At 36.6% G+C, this 6736-nt stretch overlaps 1 protein-coding gene across 4 annotated transcripts in view; it reads left to right on the plus strand.

The window, feature by feature from the left end:
* The window catches only part of PRKD1 (protein kinase D1), a 457302-nt gene that overhangs the window by 206917 nt on the left and 243649 nt on the right, over positions 1 to 6736 (plus strand). The window lies entirely within an intron of this gene.

The raw sequence follows: 6736 nt of genomic DNA on the forward strand, positions 1-6736 counted from the left end.
TCAAATATTTAATAACAGTAGATGCATAGTTTGTTGTTGGGAAGTCTTTTTTTCCTCAACTGGGTAGAGGTTTTTGCTAATTCTTTTTTATTATTCTACAGACATTAATGAATGTCTCCTAGACATTATTTCCGTTGTACTCTACAGTATAAGTCATACTAGAATTGCCATGTAGATAGTGATTTTTATCAATTTAGCAAAATATGCTGCTATACAAAATGTGACTTATTTTCTAAGTCATTTACTGTCAAAATCATATGCTGTCTTAAATTTACTCTTATTTTGGGAATTCTACATTGATCTTGATCATATTATCTTGTGTTCAGAGTTTATCTAAAGATTTTCCAAATGTTGGACTCATTAGAAAGTATGTAATTTTGCAGCTCTTTTAAAAGTATGTTTTATTACCTAATAAGCCTTTCTTGGAATAATTATTTTGGTAGTATGCTTATAGACAGAAAATACATTAAATATGCCTAGATGTTGTATCTAAGATAGTTTCCTAATACTTATGATAAGTAGACATTAAGTTAACCTGTCAATAATTTAGTTTTTTCTCTTTAACTTTAAGCCTTTTCTTTACAGAGCACTTATGTTTTGGTATCACTTAATAACTTTGAGTATCATAAGCAAGAAAACCTTTTGTTTTCAACATTGTAAATATTACCCATGCACTGTACAGAATTTAGAGAATATAGAAGAGTCTTATGACAGAGACTACAAGGTACTTTCTTAATCTCTTCTCCCCTCTTTCTTAGTTCGGAAAAATAGCAACAAAAACAGATTGGCATTCTGCCACCCATGTAAAGTTGGTGTATCCTTGCTGTGCTACAGATGGGTATCTATGTTTGGGTAGGAGTGTTGTGTGGTCTTGATGAGAAATCATCTTACCAGCAGGAGGGTACCCTTCCTCTTCCCCTTTTCCTCCGTCTTGCTGACTAGAATAGATACCTGATGGATAATGCTCCACCGCCTCACTGGACCTTGGGGATGAGGGTCATACTGTAAGGATGGCAGAATGATAAACTAGAAGGAGCCTGGGTCATTGATAACTTCGTGAAACCTTCATACCAGCTCTGGGCTGCCAACCTCCAGACTTTTTTTTAAATGTGTAAGAAAGAAAACTTTTGTTTAAACTATTGTTCTTTGCACGTGATCATCTGTTATCCTGCTATACTGGGGAAAAAATGCTTTCCTTCTTCCAGTCTTTCCCTGTGTCTATGTATCTGATACACACACATGCACATACCACACACACAAACTCATACAGAGCTGAGGCAAAACTGTAGATAGTGTATTTATATGGTTTTTGTCTCAATATCATATCTGCACTTTCTCATATCATTAAAATTATTTTTAGACATTTTAATATCTACTTAACATGTCTACATACTATAGTTTGTTTAATTGGTCCATTATCTTTGGCTAATTATTTTCTTTTACTATATAGCAGTCTTTTTATCTCTCTTAGGAATATTTTGATTTGCATTTTAACTTACTGAGTATATGTTGTGTCGAAAACTCTATTTAAACACAGCACATGAAATTCACTTTCACTTCTCCAAGGGATTTTCCCTTTGAAAAAGATGCCCTAGATTTGCTGCACCTTCATTCTGCCTATAATCCCTCATACTTGCCTCTAGTTTAGCACTTGGCATTCCTACTATAATTACTTATTTTCTTCCATGCTTCCCTCATTTGCACTTTAGGAAGGTCTGGAGCTGGGTTTGGTTACTCACTGAATATTTGGTTTGTTCACTTATCCCGGTCGCTCCACGCAATAGCTCCATGCTTTCCTAAGTTTGAGTTTCTTTATCTGTAAAATAGGTATAATATAGTTTTCCACTCTAAATATCTTGAGGATAAATTAGATAATCCCTGTGTATTGCTTAATACAGTACCGAACCCAAGGTCAATACTTATCTACTGCCTTCAAGTCTTTGCTCAAATTTCATCTTCTCAATGAAACCTATCCTGGAGCTGTATTTAAATTGTAAACAACACTTACCCATCATTCTTAATCCCCCTTACTCTGTTTTCTCTATAACATTTATCATTTCCAACACACTGTATGATTCACTTATTTATTTAATAGCTCTGTTGTTCGTTGTCTGTTACTTCCCACCAGAGTGGATGTTTCAGTGAAGGCAGGAATGTTAATCTTTTTGTTTACTGCAGTATCCCAAGTCCAGAGAACAGTGACTGGCACATAGTAGGTGCTCAATAAATATTTGTTGAACAATAGTGATATTAGTATATTTAAGATGTGTTGAATGAATAAACATGTTTGAGGAGCAGTTTACAATGTTCTCTTTATTTGTGGTTTTAGAGACTCTGTAAAAAGCATCTATAACTTTTCCAGGCTCCAGAGGTTATTTTTCAGGCTCCATATCCTGTCCTTGGTCAATATCTGCTGCTGTTTTGGTATGGAGCCTTTAGTTTCCATCCTGCACTTGTCTTCTTTATTAATTTTTTAAGGATGCTGTAACAAAGTACCATAGACTGGGTGGCTTAAACAACAGAAATCTATTTTTCAGGATTCTGGAGGCTAGAAGTCCAAGATCAAGGTGTCGGCAAGGTTGACAATCTTCTGAGGACCCCTCTCCTTGGCTTATAGGAGACCATCTTCTCTTTATGTCTTCACATGGTCTTTCCTCTGTGCTTCAGTGTCCTAATCTCCTTTTAGGACACCAGTCATACTGAATTAGGGATCACCCATATGATCTCTTTTTTCTTTAGTTGCGTCTTTAAAGGCCTTGTCTCCAAATATAGTCACATTTTGTACTAGGCATTAGGACTTAAACATACGAATTTTGGCATTTTGGCGGGGGGCAGGGACAATTCAGTTCATAACACCTTCTCTTTCTCTGACTGGCCCTTTCAGTAAGTTGCATAGTGGGACAATCTGTCTGAATTTTCTTGTCTCTTTTCACCTTTGGACACTGTCTTTTTATGATCTTTTTCTCAAAGCTTGGAGTTGGCCAGTCATCCCCCTACCCCAATATCCAGCCCTGTGCCCTGTCCATGTTTCCAAGAGTTTTCAGAAAATAAGGCTCAAAGGAAAGATTGTATTCATGCCTGGTATGCTCACAATCCTGTGGACATATCAGTTTGGTTTAGTTTTGGAGGATAATGTGGGTCAAAGATGGACAATTAGTATACAGAAAAGGATTATCTTATGATGTGTTAAAGGAACAGTTTGCCAGGACAGTAGACTAATTTGGATATTATATACACCCAAATAACATAGCCTTTAAATATCTAAAGAAAAGCAAACATATTTACAAGGAAAATATAACAAATCCACAATGGGAATTGTTGCACATTAAACATATGGCCGGCCTTCTGTATCCATGGGTTCCGCATCCTTGGATTCAACCAATCGTGAATTGAAAATATTTGGGAAAGAAAATTTTGAGAAAGTTCCAAACAGCAAATCTTAGCATTTACATTTGTATTTACAACTATATACGTGTCATTTACATTGTATTAGGTATTATAAGTAACGTGGAGATGATTTGAAGTATATGGGAGGACGTGTATAGGTTATATGCAAATACTACACCATTTTGGCTCAAGAATATGTAGATCAAGCCAGTGTTTTTTCTACTTCATCATAGACCAGGATCACTTGCAAGACTTGTTGAAACAGATCGTTGGGCCTCACTCCCTATGCCCAGAGCTTCTGATTCAGTAGGTCTGGGGTGACCTGAGCATTTGCATTTCCAACAATCCCAGGTAACTGATGCTGGTGGACTGGGGATCACACTTTGAGAGCCACTGGATCAAACAACTAAAAATGAGAAATTAATAAGGACGTAGAAGACCTTGGGAACAATTAGCAAACTTGATCTAATGTACATATTAGAATCCTGAACCCAGTAATTAGAAAATAAACTGTATTTTCAATCATACAGTGAGTATTTACAAAGTGGACCATATACTGTGGCATCAAGCCAACTCAGTAAGCACCAAATGTTGGTATAATACAGACATTTTGAACACTGTGCAATTAATTAAAAACCAATAATAAATAACTTAAAAAGTTCATATATCTGAGAAGTATTTTTAGGAGATTCTATAGTTCTAAGTAATTTCTTGATAGGTTTATATAGGAGGCCTCAATTCTGTCTGTAACTTTTATTTCTTAATAAACAAAAGATCTGAAGCACATATGACACAATGTTAAAAATGGACAAATTGGGATGGTGGTTCCATTAATGTTTGTTTTATGCTACTCTGCAGTTTTTATTTGTTTTACATATATCTAATTTAAAAAATGATAAGTGATTTAGAAACCTATACCCACGTACATGAACTTTATGTGGGAGGGCAAAACAGAGACATTTTGCTAGACTTACGGACCCAGAAAATTCACCACCGATGGAACCTATTAGAAAGAATTATAAAATCAGAAAACCCTCAGAGTCCCTTTCACTTCATTAAGCATCCTTAGATCTTCGCCTGTGAAAACTAGTATGTGAATGCAAATAGGGAGTTTTGTGCTCTGCAGTTTTGTGCTCTGCTGAGAACTCCATATAGCTTCCAAAAGTCAGCAGCCAGGGAGTAACAGTATTTTCTAATGGGGTACAACATTGACTAATGAGAATGTTTGAAAAATAGGTGTGCTGATAAAGTAAATCTGGCATTCCCAAAATTAGTCAGTAGAGCTTTTTATTGCAATGCTTGAAGTTCTATCAAAATTTTCTAAAATATAGGTATGTAGTTTTTTGTACATATATATGTGTGTGTGTGTGTCACAATAAGCACTTTTAGCAAACCTAAATGAATCTTTTTAATGATTGAGAATCAATGTTTTAGTTATTATTCACATCAATTACTATTACACTATTTATTACTGTAATTAATGATAATACTTTACATTTGATTTTACTTATATAAGCTTTAGGTACAAAATGTAGGCCTTGTATTAAATTTATACCTGACAAAGCCATAGATTATAAGTGCCCATTGGATATAAATCTTTTATGGTCCTACATTTCATCATAATTTATCTTCCTTGAAAGTAGGTTTTAGTTACTCAAGGGTTTATACAAATGAATTTGATTACCACTCTACTTTTACAGTGTTAAATATTAAGCTTCTCTAGATACACATAAGAAAGCTGAATAAACATCCTTAGCACTAATGGCTAATATTTATTAGAAAACAGTTGATTGAAAGTGCAGTGGTTTATGCATTATGAACCAAATTCCATTTTTTTAAAGGCAGACAATCATGTACTTCAGGCTGCAACAAAACAAGGAGACCTAAAAATAGATGGTTTTGTTTGTTTGTTTTTATTTTTATGTTGTTTTGGAAATAATTTAATTTTGAATCGTTTACAGAAGGAACACTTCAGCCATCATGAGAAAAAAGGGTACTTAGTTGCCTTCCTTTCCCTTCTTTTATTGTCATTGTGTTTATTGGAATTACTTATGGTGTGGAGGTGCATGATCCTTTTTTTCAGTTCTTAGGGCCATTTAAAGTCTAAATCCAGCCAAAGATCTTTTACTGTGCAAGGAACTAGATGGAATAATTTTGACTACACTCACAGCCAGGAGTTTAGCTAACCATCCTGGTGATAGGTCTATGCCTGTGACTTTATTATGATTTTTATGGATACTTTGTGGAATCATGTGGCCTGCCATTTCTTCCTCTAACTTACTTCCTACTAAACTTAATCCTAACCCTGTCTAGCTCACTCAGATCTGGCCGTCCCACCTACTGGCCTTGTCATTGGCCCTGAGGAATGCTTGTTCCATTCCTCACCCCACCTGGCCCTCATTATTCCCGCTTGCCTCCCTTACTTGAAAGTGAATCCTCTAATGACACTGGTCTTCCTCTCCAAGCTCTCTTCAGGGAGGCTGCCTTCTTTGCTGCCTCTGACTGAGGATGAGGAGGTGTTGGCAAGCTTTTGCTCCCAAGGGCTGAGTCCTGGTTATGTGATTTCTCAGCAGTTCCTCTCTGCAGTTCTGACTGCCTACTGACACCAGCTGCTGCTCTTCACCTTCATTAGTGTGGTCTGGGGACCTTTTAAGACATTGTTCTAACACCCAAGGTTACAAGTACATGAGCTCTATGTCTACAACATCCCTTTATAGTTCTTCAAGGCCCTCAATACCAGTGAGCATGTTTTTTTAGCTCCTAGCTCTATAGTAAACATCCCTGGGTTCCATTCTACTCTTGGTTACCATATTAAATTTTCCTAGTTCACTGCTCTGATTTAAGACTGAATGGTTCAAAATCCTCGGTGACTCCTCAAGATTTACCAAATGGACTTGAGGACACGGGGAGGGGGAAGGGTAAGCTGGGACAAAGTGAGAGAGTGGCATGGACATATATACACTACCAAATGTAAAATAGATAGCTAGTGGGAAGCAGCCGCATAGCACAGGGAGATCAGCTCGGTGCTTTGTGACCACCTAGAGGGGTGGGATAGGGAGGGTGGGAGGGAGGGAGACGCAAGAGGGAAGAGATATGGGATATATGTATATGTATAGCTGATTCACTTTGTTATAAAGCAGAAACTAACACACCATTGTAAAGCAATTATACTCCAATAAAGATGTTAAAAAAAAAAAAAAGATTTACCAAATAGAGTACCAAAACCTCCGTGTGACAGTCCAGGCTCAGCTGCACTCCCACCCCCTCAATTCAGCTCCAGTTTACTTTCCAAACACCTTTATCTTCCAGCTGGCTAAATGTGCTTGATGTTTCCAAGCACACTCCTTTT

This window comes from Balaenoptera borealis (genome assembly GCF_965194805.1).
Source record: "Balaenoptera borealis genome assembly, chromosome: 3".
NCBI classification, from domain to species: domain Eukaryota; kingdom Metazoa; phylum Chordata; class Mammalia; order Artiodactyla; family Balaenopteridae; genus Balaenoptera; species Balaenoptera borealis.